Here is a 20,449-nt window from a genome sequence, read left to right on the forward strand (position 1 = left end):
GTGGAAATTTCAAGCAAACTTACTATCCTTCCAATTCCCGAACCCAACATGAAGCACATATTCGTTTCAAGACTAGATCTGACATCCAGCAACAGCAAAAGAAAGGAGACGCAACGAGAACTCAACTCAACACTTCGAAGTCAAACTTCATGGAGGGCACGAACTCAGCCGAAGACATCACGAAAAATCTCACTCAAAGCTAGAACTTTATGAAAAACTCACTTCAATTCTCATTACACCAGCTAACATTTCTGTTAGGATTTTTTAACAAACAGATTGCGTACAGAAACTCGGCGCTTAAATCCTCTCTGAAAAAAAATCAAAACCAAGCCCTTACAAGGAAAGAAACGATTCCCACAGAACCACAGGGAAGCCTTCCGAAGAGCGTCGAGCTCCTTCTATACAGAATGCACTAGCTAAATTCCGGAATCAAACCAGACAAGCAAGAACAAATTCCAAAACCAAACCAGAAACATGAAGCCAACATGAATCCGAAGCTACTCTACTGCAGGTGAGGAAGCTCTTACCCTTGTTCTTTGACCCACAACCGGAACAACTTCTAGGGCTTGCGGAAATTGCAAACTTAGACTCCTTCTTCGTGCTCACGGTTTCCTCTTGACGAGAGGCTCGTGATGGTGGTGACAACCTGCTCGGAGATCCCCCCTTGGTCGGTCGCTGGAGAGAAACCTAGTCGCAGCTTGTTTTCCGCCCGAGCTCTGCCTTTGCGAGTGAGAGAGAAGAAGAGAGGGGAAAGCTAGGTCACCGTCCCACGAAAGAGATGAGGAGAGAAAGGGTTTCGGCTTCCTCAATTATCAAGCCCTAAGTTCCCTTCTTATAACTTCAATATTCTGTTAACCATCTTAAATAAATTTGCTACCTTTTCTAAACGGATCCGCCCGCCTGGATTCTTGGTCAGCCGCGCTTTGCTAAGTCACCGGGTCTCGGGTTCGATTCCTCAGCCGCACCCTTTTTATTTCAATTTATTTTCAATTTCCCTACCGCTTAAATACATTTTCTTCCCTTATTTGATTTGCACGCCCGCTTGGGTTTCCTGGTCAGTCGGATTCGCTTAAGACATTGGTTCGGTCGGAGGTCTTGGGTTCGAATCTCGGCTTGGATATTTTTTTGTCGAAACTTCTTTCGTTTAGTAAAAATACCAAACGACCTCCAAAAATTACATAAAAATACTCTAAAAATTTCTAAAAATCTCTAGAATTTTTCTAAAGTATTTCTAAATATTTTAACCACTATTAGAACTCCAAATGAGGAAATTTGGGTCGTTAAAATCCCCCATACCTTATAAAAAGTTCATCCTCGAACTTAGAATAATTCTGGGCAGAGGGTACTCGTTAAGTTTGGCAAAATAAATTGACACAAAAGAATGGGTAGCCCCAGCATCAAATAAGACGGTAGCTAAATACTAAAGGACGACTATTTGACCTGTGGAGCTCCGACCGCTTCTTCCTTAGTGAGAGAAAATACTCTGGCATTGGTTGGAACGGGTGGGGCTTTCTACCTTCCCTGACTGAGATAGGGTCCCTCTAGGGATGTTGCCATGTGGTGTAACTGTGCAGGCTTGTCTCCATATTATACTGAATGTTGCTGAGGTGCCTTAAACTTGTTAGGACGTGCTTTAGCTAGATGCCCTTCTTGGCCACATGAATAACATCCGGTTGTACCCAAAAGACAGGTTCCTGGATGTAATTTCCCACATTTAGGGCAGGGAGGAAACTTGGTCTGCTTGTTTACTGGACCTCCCTCTTGGTTACCCCCTGTATTCCATCGTTTCCTTTTGTTATTTTTTCCCTTCACGTTTTGCCCACTTGCCTGGGGCTCCTGATTTCCTGCTGTCTTGTCCTCCATCTTCACTGGCTTGTGTTGTGCTCGTTGTGCCTTGATGCTGTCCAGATAGTGCTCAGCGACTAATGCTCTACTGACCAGCTCTTCGCCAGTCTGGGGTTGGTGAGTTCCACTACTCACATTAAGTGATATTACTGGTCTTAGCATCCTGAGCATCATTCTGACTCATTCCTTCTTCGTACTCACTAGCTCTGGACAGAGATGAGCTAGCCTATTGAATTTCTTTACTACTTCTTCCACTGACAGGTCACCTTGTCTGAATTCTATAAACTCCTCATAATGCTTATTGGTGATCCATTGGCGGAAGAATTCTTCGTAAAACTCTGTCTCGAAGTCAGCCCAGCTCATCCGATTGACTACTCTCTTGCTCTTAACTCTCTCCTACCACATACGAGCATCTCTTGATAGGCAGAAAGAGGCACACATGACTTTCTCAACTTCTGGCCAGTCAAGAAGCACCATGGTGCTCTCCAGTGTCTTAAACCAAGCCTGGGCATCCCAGGGCTCGGTCGTGCCTGAAAAGCTTTCTGGCTTTAGCCTCAACCACTGTATCAGGTATGCTTCTTGTCTTCTAGGTGCTGTGGCGACTTCCAGGGCGGCTGGTGGAAACTCAGTTACCACTGGGGTCTCCACATTGATAGTTGGAGGAGTGGGAGGGACTGACTGCCGATTCACCATCAGATTGATGATCACTTGTTGCTGCTCTGCTACTTGTCTCTGGAGTTGAGCAACAACTTTCGAGAGGTTAGGCCCAGTTGTTCTAGGCTCTTCATTCTCCTGAGTCCGGTTCTTAGTACGAACGGTACGGGGATGTTCTCTTCTTGCCATCTAATTATGCAGAGAGAGAAAAACTGAAATCGTATCTAAAAACATAGGAGAACCAACCAAAACTTGTTATCTCACTTTAGCATTTATCAACAAATATTTCTAAGGGTTTCTCTATGCTACAAATAATAAGGAAAAGCATACTAATAGAATATTTTAAATAATTTCTTACTTGAAGACGGCAATGCTGGTGCTGATGTGTGATGCTGGAGAATAGGAACTACTCTGATACCAACTGTAACGACCACCCTTCTCACTACTATACTACTCTCTAAGGGTGACCGTTACTTAACTACTACTCTACTTAACTGGTAAGGTCGAAACCACAAGGAGCCTCTATCGAAAAATTTCGACAGTATCTCCCTTGTACCGGTGACCATAAACTGAGATACATACATAGTATACATCAGCCACAGGCGGCTGGAACATATATCAAACAATCACACAATTAAATAAGTGTCAAACTCATCTCAGCTAACAATTAACAACAAAATAATCTCTAATGACAAGAAATGTAAGATACAATCTCAAATATTTATTAATCACTAAAATGCGGAAACTTAAAAATGCCCAAGTCTCTCCCATAGTCCTGGCATCACACATCCATCCGCACCTCCTTGTCGCCTCTCTTTATCTACAGTAAGAGGAAATGCAAACTATAAGCGAATACTTAGTAAGCGCTATCTAATTCACAAAAACTCGAATATGCGCGTAAGGACAGCAATGTTAAAAACTGAATCTGTAAAAAGGAAACAAAGCATACTAGAATGCTAAACATGTAAAGCAAATCTAAATAAACATGCTAACATAAAAGAACACTAAGCTTGCTGGATCTAAACTGTATTTACGTAACTGATTTGTGAAGTTTTGAAAACTATTTTTCATAATAGATAAAAATAATAATCAAACTGCTGATGGGCCCGGCAACTGTACTTGCTATGCGCACATCCCTAACTAGACCTGAGGTAGCTAGTCCCGAATCTAGTAGGGTTTATTAGGTTATCTAAACCTAGGGACGACTATGGGAGGCCAACCCAAGGACAACTAAGAGTCCAGTACAGTGCCACTTATAAAAGTAAAATATTGATTCATAAGCTGATTTATCTTATCTTGCTCTTACTAAGTTATCTGAACCTAGAGCTAGGTTATCTGAACCTAGGGGCGACTATGGGAGCCAACCCATTGGACCATAGTCCCATATGAACTGAAGCAAGACTAAGCATGCTATATATAATAATTGTAGATTAATTAGAAAGGAATCTGCACTATAATCTACAAATCTAATTAAGCTACTAGAGATCTAACGAAACTGAACAATATCTAGTGAACACACAAATCCTCTTTGAACAAAGTTTAAAACATTAACCATCCGACCAAAACTTTTGAACTCCAACTTGAAGAAGAAGAACTCGTCGACTTCAATTAGACTCTCTAATCTGTCGAGAAATCTAGAATGAAGGAAGGACATTAACTTAAGGAGGAAGTACATCATCTTTCCAAGTCCAATTTCTGCAACAAAACATCCTTGAATGAAAACCCACATAGGAACAGAGTAAACCACCATCAGGCAAATCCCCTTCAGGATTGACAAGTGGACTCCTATGTGGAAACACTAGGCCATGTTAACAATTGTGATAAAAAGAGAAACAGGAAATCCCAACATATTACTATCACACATAATCAGAACCTTACACCTAATTCCATATGGCAAACATGCAATGTGTGGGTACCAATGTTTTCACAGAAATCATATTCCGATTCTTAAATCTAACCACCAAACTATGTCCACCAAAAGAAGAACCCAACACCATCAGTGGAAATTTCAAGAAAACTTACTATCCTTCCAATTCCCAAACCCATCATGAAGCACATATTCGTTTCAAGACTAGATCTGACATCCAGCAACAACAAAAGAAAGGAGACGCAACCAGAACTCAATTTAGCACTTCGAAGTCAAACTTCACGGAGGGTACGAACTCAGCCGAAGACATCACGAAAAATCTCACTCAAAGCTAGAACTTTATGAAAAACTCACTTCAATTCTCATTACACCAGCTAACATTTCTGTTAGGATTTTTTAACAAACAGATTGCGTACAGAAACTCGACACTTAAATCCTTACGGGAAAAAAAAAAAATCAAAACTAAGCCCTTATAAGGAGAAAAACGATTCCCACAGAACCACAGGGAAGCCTTCCGAAGAGCGTCGAGCTCCTTCTATATAGAATGCACTAGCTAAATTCCGGAATCAAACCAGACAAGCAAGAACAAATTCCAAAACCAAACCAGAAACACGAAGCCAACATGAATCCGAAGCTACTCTACTGCAGGTGAGGAAGCTCTTACCCTTGTTCTTTGACCCACAACCGGAACAACTTCTAGGGCTTGCAGAAATTGCAAGCTTTGACTCCTTCTTCGTGCTCACGGTTTCCTCTTGACGAGAGGATCGTGATGATGGTGACAACCTGCTCAAAGATCCCCCCTTGGCCGGTCGCCGGAGAGAAACCTAGTCGCGGCTTGTTTTCCGGTCGAGCTCTGCCTTTGCGAGCGAGAGAGAAGAAGAGAGGGGAAAGCTAGGTCACCGTCGCACGAAAGAGATGAGGAGAGAAAGGGTTTCGGCTTCCTCAATTATCAAGCCCTAAGTTCCCTTCTTATAACTTCAATATTCTGTTAACCATCTTAAATAAATTTGCTACCTTTTCTAAATGGATCCGCCCGCTTGGATTCTTGGTCAGTCGCGCTTTGCTATGTCACCGGCTCGCGGGTTCGATTCCTTAGCCGTGCCCTTTTTATTTCAATTTTTTTTCGATTTCCCTATTGCTTAAATACATTTTCTTTCCTTATTTGATCAGCACGCCCGCTTGGGTTTCCTGGTCAGCCGGATTCGCTTAAGACATTGGTTCGGTCGGAGGTCTTGAGTTCGAATCTCGGCTTGAATATTTTTTTGTCGAAACTTCTTTCGTTTAGTAAAAATTCCAAATGACCTCCAAAAATTACATAAAAATACTCTAAAAATATCTAGAATTTTCCTAAAGCATTTCTAAATATTTTTAACCACTATTAGAACTCCAAATGAGGAAATTTGGGTCATTACAATCCCCCATGCCTTATAAAAAGTTCGTCCTCGAACTTAGAATAATTCTGGGCAGTGGGTACACGTTAAGTTTGGCAAATGAAATTGACACAAAAGAATTGGTAGCCCCAGCATCAAATAAGATGGTAGCTAAATACTAAAGGACGGCTATTTGACCTGTGACTACAGTGGAGCACCGGCCACTTCTTCCTTAGTGAGAGAAAATACTCTGGCATTGGTTGGAATGGGTGGGGCTTCCAACCTTCCCTGACTGAGATAGGGTCCCTCTAGGGATGTTGCCATGTGGTGTAACTGTGCAGGCTTGTCTCTATATTGCACTGACTATTGCTGAGGTGCCTTAAACTTGTTAGGACATGCTTTAGCTAGATGCTCTTCTTGGTCACATGAATAACATCCGGTGTACCCAAAAGACAGGTTCCTGGATGTAATTTCCCACATTTAGGGCAGGGAGGAAACTTGGTCTGCTTGTTTGCTGGACCTCCCTCTTGGCTACCCCCTGTATTCCATCGTTTCCTTTTGTTATTTTTTCCCTTCACGTTCTGCCCACTTGCCTGGGGCTCCTGACTTCCTGCTGTCTTGTCCTCCATCTTCACTGGCTTGTGTTGTGCTCGTTGTGCCTTGATGCTATCCAGATAGTGCTCAGCGACTAATGCTCTACTGACCAGCTCTTCGCCAGTCTGGGGTTGGTGAGTTCCACTACTCACATTAAGTGATATTACTGGTCTTAGCATCCTGAGCATCATTCTGACTCGTTCCTTCTCCGTACTCACTAGCTCTGGACAGAGACGAGATAGCCTATTGAATTTCTTTACTACTTCTTCCACTGACAGGTCACCTTGTCTGAATTCTATAAACTCCTCATAATGCTTATTGGTGATCCGTTGGCGGAAGAATTCTTCGTAAAACTCTGTCTCGAAGTCATCCCAGCTCATCCGATTGACTACTCTCTTGCTCTTAACTCTCTCCCACCATATACGAGCATCTCCTGATAGGCAGAAAGAGGTACACTTGACTTTCTCGACTTCTGGCCAGTCAAGAAGCACCATGGTGCTCTCCAGTGTCTTAAACCAAGCCTGGGCATCCCAGGGCTCGGTCGTGCCTGAAAAGCTTTCTGGCTTTAGTCTCAGCCACTGTATCAGGTATGCTTCTTGTCTTCTAGGTGCTGTGGTGACTTCCAGGGCAGCTGGTGGAAACTCAGTTACCACTGGGGTCTCCACATTGATAGTTGGAGGAGTGGGAGGGACTGACTGCCGATTCTCCATCAGATTGATGATCACTTGTTGCTGCTCTGCTACTTGTCTCTGGAGTTGAGCAACAACTTTCGAGAGGTTAGGCCCAGTTGTTCTAGGCTCTTCATTCTCCTGAGTCCGGTTCTCAGTACGAACGGTACGGGGACGTCCTCTTCTTGCCATCTAATTATGCAGAGAGAGAAAAACTGAAATCGTATCTAAAAACATAGGAGAACCAACCAAAACTTGTTATCTCAGTACTTTAGCACTTATCGACAAATATTTCTAAGGGTTTCTCTATGCTACAAATAATAAGGAAAAGCTTACTAATAAAATAATTTTAAATACTTTCTTACTTGAAGACGGCAAGGCTGGTGCTGATGTGTGATGCTGGAGAATAGGAACTGCTCTGATACCAACTATAACGACCACCCTTCTCACTACTATACTACTCTCTAAGGGTGACCGTTACTTAACTACTACTCTACTTAACCGGTAAGGTCGAAACCACGAGGAGTCTCTACCGAAAAATTTCGACAGTATCTCCCCTGTACCGGTGACCATAAACTGAGTTCATACATAGTATACATCAGCCACAGGCGGCTGGAACATATATCAAACAATCACACAATTAAATAAGTGTCGAACTCATCTCAGCTAACAATTTATAACAAAATAATCTCTAATGACAAGAAATGTAAGATACAATCTCAAATATTTATTAATCACTAAAATGAGGAAACTTAAAAATGCCCAAGTCTCTCCCATAGTCCTGGCATCACACATTCATCCGCTACCTCCTTGTCGCCTCCCTTTATCTACAGTAAGAGGAAATGTAAACTATAAGCGAATGCTTAGTAAGCGCTATCTAACTCACAAAAACTCGAATATGTGCGTAAGGACAGCAATGCTAAAAACTGAATCAGTAAAAAGGAAACAAAGCATACTGGAATGCTAAACATGTAAAACAAATCTAAATAAACATGCTAACATAAAAGAACACTAAACTTGCTGGATCTAAACTGTATTTACGTAACTGATTTGTGAAGTTTTGAAAACTATTTTTCATAATAGATAAAAATAATAATCAAACTACTGATGGGCCCGACAACAGTACTTGCTATGCGCACATCCCTAACTAGACCCGAGGTAACTAGTCCTGAATCTAGTAGGGTTTACTAGATTATCTAAACCTAGGGACGACTATGGGAGCCCAACCCAAGGACAACTAAGAGTCCAGTACAATGCCACTTATAAAAGTAAAATACTGATTCATAAGCTGATTTATCTTATCTTGCTCTTACTAGGTTATCTGAACTTAGAGCTAGGTTATCTGAACCTAGGGGCGACTATGGGAGACCACTCATTGAACCGTAGTCCCATATGAACTGAAGTAAGACTAAGCATGCTATATATAAGAATTGAAGATTAATTAGAAAGGAATCTGCACTATAATATACAAATCTAATTAAACTACTAGAGATCTAACGAAACCGAACAATATGAAGTGAACACACAAATCCTCTTTGAACAAAGTTTAAAACGTTAACCATCCGACCAAAACTTTCGAACTCCAACTTGAGGAAGAAGAACTCGTCGACTTCAATTAGACTCTCTAATTTGCCGAGAAATCTAGAATGAAGGAAGGACATTAACTTAAGGAGGAAGTACATCATCTTTCCAAGTCCAATTTCTGCAACAGAACATCCTTGAACGAAAACCCACGTAGGAACAGAGTAAACCACCATCAAGCAAATCCCCTTCAGGATTGACAAGTGGACTCCTATGTGGAAACACTAGGCCATGTTAACAATTGTGTTAAAAAGAGAAACAGGCAATGCCAACATATTACTATCACACATAATCAGAACCTTACACCTAATTCCATATGGCAAACATGCAATGTTTGAGTACCAATGTTTTCACAGAAATCATATTCCGATCCATAAATCTAACCACCAAAGCTATGTCCACCAAAAGAAGAACCCAACACCATCAGTGGAAATTTCAAGCAAACTTACTATCCTTCCAATTCCTGAACCCTACATGAAGCACATATTCGTTTCAAGACCAGATCTGACATCCAGCAACAACAAAAGGAAGGAGACGCAACGAGAACTCAACTCAACACTTCGAAGTCAAACTTCACGGAGGGCACGAACTCAGCCGAAGACATCACGAAAAATCTCACTCAAAGCTAGAACTTTATGAAAAACTCACTTCAATTCTCATTACACCAGCTAACATTTCTGTTAGGATTTTTTAACAAATAGATTGCGTACAGAAACTCGGCGCTTAAATCCTCACTGAAAAAAAAAATCAAAACCAAGCCCTTACAAGGACAGAAACAATTCCCACAGAACCACAGGGAAGCCTTCCGAAGAGCGTCGAGCTCCTTCTATACAGAATGCACTAGCTAAATTCCGGAATCAAACCAGACAAGCAAGAAAAAAAATCCAAAACCAAACTAGAAACATGAAGCCAACATGAATCCGAAGCTACTCTACTGCAGGTGAGGAAGCTCTTACCCTTGTTCTTTGACCCACAGCCGGAACAACTTCTAGGGCTTGCGGAAATTGCAAGCTTCGACTCCTTCTTCGTGCTCACGGTTTCCTCTTGACGAGAGGCTTGTGATGGTGGTGACAACCTGCTCGGAGATCCCCCCTTGGTCGGTCGCCGGAGAGAAACCTAGTCGCGGCTTGTTTTCCGCCCGAGCTCTGCCTTTACGAGTGAGAGAGAAGAAGAGAGGGGAAAGTTAGGTCACCGTCGCACGGAAGAGATGAGGAGAGAAAGGGTTTCGGCTTCCTCAATTATCAAGCCCTAAGTTCCCTTCTTATAACTTCAATATTCTGTTAACCCTCTTAAATAAATTTGCTACCTTTTCTAAACGGATCCGCCCGCCTGGATTCTTGGTCAGTCGCGCTTTGCTAAGTCACCGGGTCGCGGGTTTGATTCCTCAGCCGCCACTACAACAAATTTTTTAAAAGACAACACTATAAAGACAACGGTTTTTGAGGGAACTGTTGTTAATTTGACAAAAGACTACGGTTTTTGACAAAACCATTGTCGTTTAGCTCTAAAGAAAAACAAAAGACAATGGTTTTTGTAAAAACCATTGTCGTTGAGCGAATTGTTTTCTAATCAACAACGCATTTTACAACGGTTTTCTAAACCCATTGTTTTTAAGCTTATTTTTTAGAGGATACGACTACAATTTTGTAAACCGTTGTAAACCTAATTCTTTTGTTCCATTGCCCTGGTTTAATGTCTTTCCCTCTCCGAAATATAATTTGGCGCGTGTTTTCCCTCCCCTTAGTCTTCAGGAACCCTAGGAAACTGTGTCTTTCTCCTCTCCTCATCCCGCGATCTCTTCACGTTCCCTCTCCTCACACAATCTCCTCTTCCCGATCTCCTCACACAATCTTCTCCACTCCTCACATGTTTTTGCCTTCCACCCCTTTGCATGAACCCCTCTCCTCAAAACTCCTCTCTGGCTAAACCTCTCTCACTGAACATCTCCGACGAACCCCTCTCCTTGAACCTCTCCTTTGAACTCCTCTCAGACTAACCCTCTTCCGCTGAACATTTGAACAAGCCGCCTTCGTTCCCTTTTCAAATGGGGTGAATCCACAGTTACACTGATATAACTCAGGTGTGGCTGGAAAAACTCTTTCATCTTTTTAGAAGGGTTTATAATATTTTTTTCATCTTCTTAGAAGGGTTTATAAAAAGACCATTGTGATGCATTGTTATATGGAGTTTGTAAACAACATACCAAAAAGGTTTTTTTTTCCCCTACTTTGGTAAAGTATATCATAGTAGTTGTTTCACTTATGTGAATTGAACAAATTATCTTGATACCAATCAATGGAGATGGACCTTGTAAAGTCTCCATGAATGTCTTCAGAATTTTATAGGCAAGTCTGCATTTTCAGTTTCAGGGGCAGATCAGGAACTCATGTGAGTCCCTTGATTTGGTTAGTTGTGGACCATGTGCAGCAAATAAAACAGGGAGACATCTTGTACCTGTAGTGATAATGGAAATTAAAAGCTAAAAGACACAATTTGGAAATCAAAATATATCAGAAACATCATGCTACCAGGAGCAATATTTGAACACAAGTTATTTTTTTTAAAACAAGAGAAGCTCAACTAAAAAGGAGATGAGGAAAACGAATATACTAGCGATGTATTTAAACACGCTACTTCTGGTTTTAAATTTCCCAATTTAAAACAAGAGCTTGCACTACTTCTTGTTCAAGTTTTCCTTAGGTAAGAAGTTGTCCGACAATTAATAAGAAATCACAATACGTTTGATATGATGCCAATAAAGAAGGAAAACATGGTTCCATATAACTTGTCAATCCATACAAGCATGATCTGCAACTAGAAGTTTTTTTTTGCTAAATCATGTTATCCTGGTCTCTTCTTTTACAATTCTTCTAGCTTGTCTCTCTTCAAAGTATACTTCTCTTATCTCTACTACATGCTTAATGTTTAAAATAATTGATTCATAGTTGTCACATTTAATATTAATTTAGTTGTATTTACCTTAATAATTAAATGAAATTTAATATATATATTCCAGCATAATTCACTAGATAAATTTTGTGTTGTTTGTAGCATTGCTAATTTAATGTTATTCTTACAATTGTTTTGAAGGATTTGACTCATTATTAGTTGCTTAGTTGTACGAGTAATGGATAAAGATTGGATGTCAAAGAATAGGTTATCACATGAATATGAGGTTGGGGTAGAGTCTTTCTTGCACTTTGCAACGCAAAACGCTATAGATCCGAATGCAATACCTTGCCCATGTGCAAGATGTGGTAATCTAAAGACGAAAGATGTTGACACTATAAGAGCACATTTGTGTTTTAATGGTATGGATTTAACATATCATACATGGATTTGTCATGGGGAAAGATCTAAGATCGGGAACTCAATGAATGATCGAGTAGGCCAAGATGAACACAAATCTTTTGCCGAGGAACCTATTGATATGGTACATGCTGCATATGATAGTTATGTTGAGAATCCAAAACAATTCCATAAGCTACTTGAAGATGCTGAGAAACCTTTATATCCAGGATGTACTAAATTTACAAAGTTATCTTCACTTGTGAAATTATATAACTTGAAGGCAAAATATAGTTGGAGTGATAAAAGTTTCACTGACATACTTAGTTTGATCAGGGAAATGCTTCCAGATAACAATGAATTACCTTTATCTTTGTATGATGCAAAGAAAAGCTTATCTACATTAGGGATGGATTACGTGAAAATTCATGCTTGCCCTAATGATTGTATCTTATACCGAAAGGAGTATGAGGATTTTACCAGTTGCCCTATTTGCGGGATGTTAAGGTGGAAGTTGGGAAAAAAACATACAATAAATGAAGGAGTTCCAGCAAAAGTCCTTTGGTACTTCCCACCTATTCCAAGATTTCAAAGATGGTTTAAGAACAAGGAGATATCTAAGGAGTTAACTTGGCATGCTGATAAAAGAATTTATGATGGATACTTGCGTCATCCGGCTGATTCACCCTCTTGGAAATTGGTGGATCACAACTGGCCTAATTTTGCTTCTGAGCCAAGAAATCTAAGATTGGCCATATCAGCAGATGGGATTAATCCCCATAGTACGATGAGTTCTGCATATAGTTGTTGGCCAATTGTTATGATCACTTACAACTTTCCTCCAATGTTATGTATGAAGAGAAAATTTATGATGCTCACTATGATGATATCTGGTCCCAAACAACCGGGGAATGATATTGATGTCTACTTAGCACCTTTAATTGATGACCTAAAATGCTTATGGGATATAGGTGTTGATACATATGATGCATATCGAGAGGAAAATTTCTTGCTTAGAGCTATTTTACTATGGACAATCAATGATTTTTCTGCATATGGGAACATGTCAGGTTGTGTTGTGAAAGGATATCATGCATGTCCAATATGCGGTGAAGAAACATATTCAACAAGGTTAAAGCATAGTAAAAAAATGTCATATACTGGCCATAGAAGGTTTCTTCCTAGAAATTATCCTTATCAAAGGCAAAAGAAAGCATTTAACGGAAATCAAGAGTTTAACCTTTCACCAATACCATTAACTGGCCATGAAGTATTAAAAAGAGTTGAAAGTATTAATTATTGCTTGGGAAAAATGAGTGGGAAGCTTCAGTTAAAGGATGTTGATGAAAAATCATGCTGGAAAAAGAAATCTATATTCTTTGAACTTGAGTATTGGAAACATCTACATGTTCGACATGTTCTTGATGTGATGCACATTGAAAAAAATGTTTGTGAAAGTCTCATTGGTACGTTACTTGACATTCCAGGAAAAACAAAGGATGGAGTAGCAGCAAGACTAGACCTTATGGAGATGAATGTGAGAACTGATTTGACACCAAAGATGGGGGAGAATAAAACATATTTGCCAGCAGCGTGTTTTACACTAAGTAAGGCTGAGAAATTTTTTTTTTGCAATTCTTTGTTAGGAATAAAGGTCCCAACAGGTTACTCATCCAATGTTAAAAACCTTGTGTCGATGAAGGACTTGAAACTTGTTGGCCTTAAGTCACATGACTATCACACTTTGATGCAACAATTGCTTTCAGTGGCTATCCGTGGTGTCTTGCCTAAACATATTAGAGATACTATCATTCGGTTGTGTGGATTTTTCAATGTGGTATATAATAAAGTGATAGATGTCTCAAAGTTGGATGATTTGCAAAGAAAGATTGTGATGCTATTGTGTTTACTTGAAAAATATTTTCCCCCATCTTTTTTTGATATAATGATTCATTTAACTGTCCATCTTGTGCGGGAGGTGAAATTATGTGGACCGGTATGGTATAGGCATATGTACCCATTTGAAAGATTCATGAAGATCTTGAAAGGCTATGTGCGAAATCGCAATCGACCTGAAGGGTGTATAGTCGAAAGTTATATTGCTGAAGAGGCTGTGGAATTTTGCTCAGACTACTTGTCTAGTGTGCATACAATTGGGATCCCATCAAGGCATCGAAGAGTACAACTCATAAAACCTCTATCTGGTTCAGTAATTCACTCCCCTAGTCATGATGAGTTGCATCAAGCACATCGTTATGTATTAGAAAATGATGATGATGTTGATCCTTATATCGAGTAATTTCTCTAACTTATTAATACTTTCTTGAACTTTTCTTATATTCAAATGGTTAACTTATCCTTAATCATTTCATCAGGGAGCACATGACATTTTTGAATGCAAAATTTCCTCATAAGGCTAAGTCCAAAAGGTGGCTACAAGATGAGCATAACCGATCATTTATTAACTGGTTGCGTGATCGTGTAAGTTTCATAAGTTTTGAAATATAGGTTTTTTCAAAGCTAAGTTCAAATTTTATCACATTGTGAAATATAGGTTGCAAGTGCAGTTTGTCATTCCACTAGTCAAATATCAGAAAGATTGAAGTGGATAGCGCGCGGACCTAGCAATCAAGTGTTAAAGTACTCTAGTTATTTGATTGATGGGGTTACTTATCATACAAAAGAGTGTGATGATATACGAGTTGTTCAAAACTCTGGAGTAAGATTAATCGCAAAGACAATGCAAGTTGCTAGTTCAAAGGACAAAAATCCAGTTGTGTCAGACATGATTTTTTATGGAGTCATTCAAGAAATATGGGAACTTGATTATCAAAAGTTTCAAGTTCCAATGTTTAAATGTAATTGGGTTGAGAATAATAATGGTATTAAATTTGATGATCTTGGTTTCACGCTGGTAAATCTCAAGAGAATTGGATTCAAATCTGACCCTTTTATATTGGCCAGTCAAGCAAAGCAAATATTTTACATTGAAGATCCTCAAGAGCCTACATGGCATGTTGTACTTGAAACACCTACTAGGGAGAACATTGAATATATAAATGATGATGAGTTGGAAAATGATGTAATCCACTACCAATGTTTTACAAGAGGGTTTCTATCAATGGATGTTGATGGAATAGATGAGAAAGAACCACCATGTAGCCGTGAAGACTGTGATGGGACTTGGGTTATCAATAAATAAGTGATGGAACATATTCCTTTTTTTTATTATGGTTCTTGTATGAATAGCATTTTGAATGACATTGATGTATGATGCAAATGGAAAAATACTGTACTTTATTTGCCAATGCATTGCATAGTGTAATTTTATGAATGGCTAACAAGTTGTCAAATCATAATGCAGGAATTGCATCATTGAAGAACTTAACAAGATTCTGGAATTGTATCTCTTCATTGCTTTGTGGAAACTATGACATCTCGTGGAAAAAAGAGTAAAAGAAAGGGAATTCAGGTAGACGGAAATATTGTAGGAACCAAAGAAGGTAATATGGCAAATTCTGCAAATTCTGGAAATTCTGGTACAGTAATGGAATCTCAAGAGACCGAAACAACAAGAACTTCAAGAGGTCGCACTCGTTTGGATAAGTTGGTTAGGCAAATGGTCCACAGAATTAGAAAGGATATAAAATTCAATAAATTTGGACAACCAATAGGAGACTTTGCTAGTGAAATGCAAAGTTATATCGGCATTCTCGCTCGGGAAAAGGTTAGGATAAGTTACAAGTCATGGAAGCAAGTTCCAAGTGGTGTTAAGGATTTAATATGGGAATTAGTTAATGTAAGTTAAATTTCTTTTGAAAATTTTAATTACCTTATATATGTTTATGATCTATTTAATGTAATGGGTTAATATTTTTTATAGTTGAGTTACAATATTGACCCCAGCTGGAAAAAGGGGTGTTTGAATTCGGCAAATAGTAAGTGGCGGAAATATAAAGCTCTCCTCACTCATAAGTTTATTTTTAGCAAGCTTGCTAAACCGGAAGAGTTGAAAGAACCACCAATTGGGTATGGTATTACACGAGATGATTGGAGTGCGTTTGTAATCAGTCGCATGTCGGACGACTTCAAGGTAAGGATTATAATTTGCTATTTTCAATTAAGTTGATCACAAGCCACTGTTTTAGTTTTAAAGCTGGTATATATGAGGAATGTTCAATTAACTAGAAAGTAAGTGATGAGCAAAAGAAGAGAAGAAAGCAGAATGTATACCCACATCGGCTTGCCTGTAAAGGTTATGCACGTTTTGCTGATGAAATAGTAAGTATTTCTGCTTAATTCGGTAAATATGATCTAGAATCTGTCTATATTTTATTCTTACTAAATCTATTAATGTGATTTATAAAGTTGTATATATTATACATTTTGATTGTAGGGAGATGAATTATGTGATGATGAAGAGATTAATTGAGCGATTATTTGGAAGAAAGGACGGATGAATAAGAAGGGGCAATTTGAAGGCGATGATTTGAAAATGACAATAGAAAAGATTGTAAGCAAGCTCATTATGCGTCTTTCCTACTAAATCTATTATGCCTTTATGGTTTTTATTATGCCTCTGTCCTTTATTGTCGCAACAATAATATATTGTTACATTTATGTACACTACAACATTGCAGAAAAAAACTCAAAATCTCCATCAAAATCTGCATCCAAATCTGCATATGCTTCTGCATCAAAATCTCTATCTACATCAAAATCGTTTCATCAAAATCTGCATCTGCTTCTACATCTGCATCTGCATCAAATTCATTTCATCAAAATCTGCATCTGTGCTACAGAATAAGGTGTGGCAGTAGTGTTCTCATGTTGATCATCTGTGCTCTCCCCTTTTCTTTTTCAGAAAACTCTACACAATCAGTAAAATTGTATTTGTATGCATACACAACCAGTTAAATAATTAGCAAATCACCATTGGCAATTTTAAAACAAATGTATATCCATATTAGTGTTAGTTATGTATTTGTATGCATACACAACCAGTAATTAATTTTGTACCAGTAATTATTTTGTTTTCTTTTGCATGATAGGATGATTATGTGCAACAAAAACGAAAGGGTAAGTTGCACTTAGAAGAGGCAAACAAGGATATCCTTTCAAAAGCACTTTCATCTGAGGAGCATTCTAGGCGTGTGAGGGGTGTTGGAGGTCATGTCACTCCAACATTCTATTTTAATGTTGGCAGCATAGTGCAGAAACACCTTGTTGATGAGCAGTTTATCCTTCAACAAAATGAGTTGATGGAGGCAAAGATATTAATCTCACAACAAAATGCACGCATATCAAATCAAGATGAACGCATACAGAAACTTGAAGCAATGTTCAGAAAGGGTGCATGCGACTTAGATACGGATGAAAAAGGTAGTTGCTCAGTAAAGTTGCATCCCATGAGTGACGAAAATATCAAAATTGAAAAGTGTGTCCCAAATATTGAAACTTTGGATGATGATGACATGCAAATTTTGAACAATGATGATTTCTTCCAAGTATATATTTAGTTGTCATTATATTACTTAGTATTATTGAAACTATGAGTTGCATCAATTTATAACACGATTACTTATCTTCTAGGGTAAACCGGTTGCATTGACATTGGGTTCTAAGAGCAATATTGTTGCCTATGGTACAATTGTTCATGTCAATGCGGTTGGTAAATTACTTCATGGTGTTCCATTACCTATTAATTGTATGCGTGTCTCTATTGATAAGGCTGTGGATGAATTAGCACAATTGCCATGTCCAATTCCAAATCAATGTGATACAATTGGTGATGCTATTGGAACACATGTGGGATGGCCGGCTAACTTGGTAGTTATGCAAGATGAGGTAAATGTCATATTATATTTATAGTTAAATTGTCCAACAAAGATTAGTGTTGCACCTAACATGTGTACATTTGTAATTTTTAGAATCCTCAAAGGAAAAGAAGTGTTGTCCAAAGAAATAACCCAATTATTTCATCAAGTGTGCCAAGGCCATTGCATCTACTGTATTGTTTTGTAACCATGCTCTAAATGATGAAACAAATATATCAATGATTTGTGAGGAGGGTTTCTTTGACGATCAATATGAAATCCTTGTGCACCATGAAGATATCATTCCTTTTTATCATTTGGATCCCATAACTGCAAATTGTATAGTAATTTACATGTGGTAAGTCTTCTTATTCTATTTGTTTACCATATAAATTGTATAAACTTTATTAATTTAGCATTGTAACATTCTTCATTTTGAAATGGTAGGCATCTTTATAAAAAGCTGAAAACATATAACAATGTCCACAAAATCAGATTTGTGAATCCACACATTATCCCATATGTGTCATGTGTGACTTGACTGGACAAAAACAGAAAATCGAGCACTTGAATGAAAGAGCTAGTGTTTTGGCAGATAAGCTGAGTCAAGCATCAAGAAATCAACTTGTTTTGGTGCCACATAATGTTGGGTAAGTAAGACTTATAATATCAGTTTTAATTTATTATTTTGAGAAATATGCATGCAATAATTATGTGATTTGTGCATAGTTATCATTGGATTCTCACTGTCATTGATCCATATAAGGAGACAGTTTATTTGTTGGATTCGCTTAGTCATCGCATTCGTGACGAGGATTGGAAATACGTAGTAGATATGTGAGTACATTTTTTAATTTTATTAAGCATTTTTTTAATCAGTAAAACTCTCATATGTCCATTCTTATTGATGTATAAAGGAGCATAAGATTGTTTAATTCAAACAAGGCAAAAAAAGGGAAAAAACATGTTACATGGGAAGTAGTAAAGGTATGCATGTCTACTTATGATTAAATTATAAACAATTCAACATGTATATTAGACATTTACAATTTGTTTTTAACATAGGGTTCTCGCCAACCAGATGCGAAACAATGTGGTTTTTATGTGATGAGATATATGAGAGATATTATTGAAGAATTGGAAACTATCGAGAGAGATTCACTTCGATCAATAGTAATATTTGACATTCAATTCTCAATCTTCTCAAATATTTGTGTGTTTATCATTTTGCACTTATCATCTTTTGATTGTTTTTTACTAATCTAATCTATGTCTTTGTTCACAGTTCATCAAACCCCAGTACTCTAGAGAAGAAATTGATGAAGTGCATTTCGAGTGGGCAGAATGCATACAAGACTATATTTATGACTAGGTATTTAAAATCATACAATGACTTGATCTATTCGGAAAGTATTTGCATATAATGCAAATTACATAATCTGATCCTAACAGATATAGCCCTGGAAACATCATGATTATTAAAACTTTAGTGTGTAGGACATCCAGGTAGAACATCTCTATTTTATTATTATTCTTATACTGGAAAGCATGAAATGTTTTTCAACATCTTAAGATTTTGAGATGTTCAAACATATATATCATTTGCTAGTAAACACATTTCTGTAGGACTAACACACTTGTCAGATTATGATGAACTGATTAACTTTGAGCATCATGAATTGTTTCCTTTCTTAATGGACAGTTTTCTGCAGACTAGGATTTACACGTAAAGGAGGTGAGCTAGATAAATATTTTGAGCAGTTACCTGATTTATGAACATGATAATACATGGAGAAAATGCAGGAGCAAGACCAATTTAATTAATAGTATTGAGATTCTTGTTTTCTTTGGGAATGAAAATGGTTTCTCAATCAAACAAAATTGAAAATATTTGGAATTTTCAATTTGTTGGACATGATGAATGGTCGGAATGGGTTAAAGTTGGATGGAAATAACTTACACTTTGTTGAGAATCACAATGACCAAGTTCATTCACATAGTTGTTTGGACTTACTTATGGCAAACCAAACCAAACCAATTTAGCAATCACTATATGCAAGATACACCAACTATCTAGACTTACCTAGAGTTGCTCTGATCTGACTGCTTTTTGCTTCCCAATGTATTCTGCCCTCCTTTATTTGCTGTTACTAGCTACAGGGATTGTTGGTTTATTCCGTGTAAGGCTTCACCTTGACTTAAGCAGGGTGGTGTTATCATATTAGATTATGTATAGCTCATGTGTACTTGGTATGTGTTGGATTCAACTTCATCTGCTTGCTAAAACGTTTTTTCCAATCCTGGTTTCAGTCCTTGTCCACTGCACACTTTTGCTCTATTTCATGCACAGGACGATTTAATTCAATTACCTTATTTCTTTAACTTATCTGCTGTACTATTTGTCCAACTTTGTACAATTAGCCTTGAACTAACAAAAGAAATGAATTTGAAGGGTTGGAACAGCCATATGAACCTGTTTCATAAACTTTTTTCGTGCTCAGTTGCTTGACTACTCATGAAATTGTGAAGCGGCAACGTTTCTCGTGCTTATTTGGCCATTCTTTTTTTCTATGGGTTTAACTATATTTTTTTTTCATAACAGGGAGAAATTGCTGGGTTTGCAAGCTGGGTATGCAGAAAAAGAACCAGTACGTGAAGATTGTTGCACATCCGATCCTAACTTGATTTATTCAGAAAAAGGACAAATTAATTTGCATGGTTGTGGTCTTATAAACTTAATTTTGTGGTTTCATCTTTTGTGGTAGT

At 38.1% G+C, this 20,449-nt stretch overlaps 2 long non-coding RNA genes across 3 annotated transcripts; both read left to right on the top strand.

The window, feature by feature from the left end:
* Nucleotides 1–15,823: 15,823 nt before the first annotated feature.
* On the top strand, nucleotides 15,824–16,296 carry LOC122053995. Its single transcript, XR_006132495.1, has 3 exons — nucleotides 15,824–15,960; nucleotides 16,056–16,148; nucleotides 16,264–16,296. It is a non-coding gene; the product is annotated as an uncharacterized LOC122053995 (long non-coding RNA).
* A 1,947-nt stretch (nucleotides 16,297–18,243) lies between these two features.
* On the top strand, nucleotides 18,244–19,005 carry LOC122053996. 2 transcript variants are annotated; one of them, XR_006132497.1, is made up of 3 exons: nucleotides 18,244–18,333; nucleotides 18,413–18,520; nucleotides 18,969–19,005. It is a non-coding gene; the product is annotated as an uncharacterized LOC122053996 (long non-coding RNA). The 2 variants fall into 2 exon arrangements; XR_006132496.1 differs by lacking the exon at nucleotides 18,969–19,005 and adding an exon at nucleotides 18,601–18,664.
* Nucleotides 19,006–20,449: the final 1,444 nt, after the last annotated feature.

This window comes from Zingiber officinale, chromosome 3A, assembly GCF_018446385.1.
Source record: "Zingiber officinale cultivar Zhangliang chromosome 3A, Zo_v1.1, whole genome shotgun sequence".
Lineage (NCBI taxonomy): Eukaryota > Viridiplantae > Streptophyta > Magnoliopsida > Zingiberales > Zingiberaceae > Zingiber > Zingiber officinale.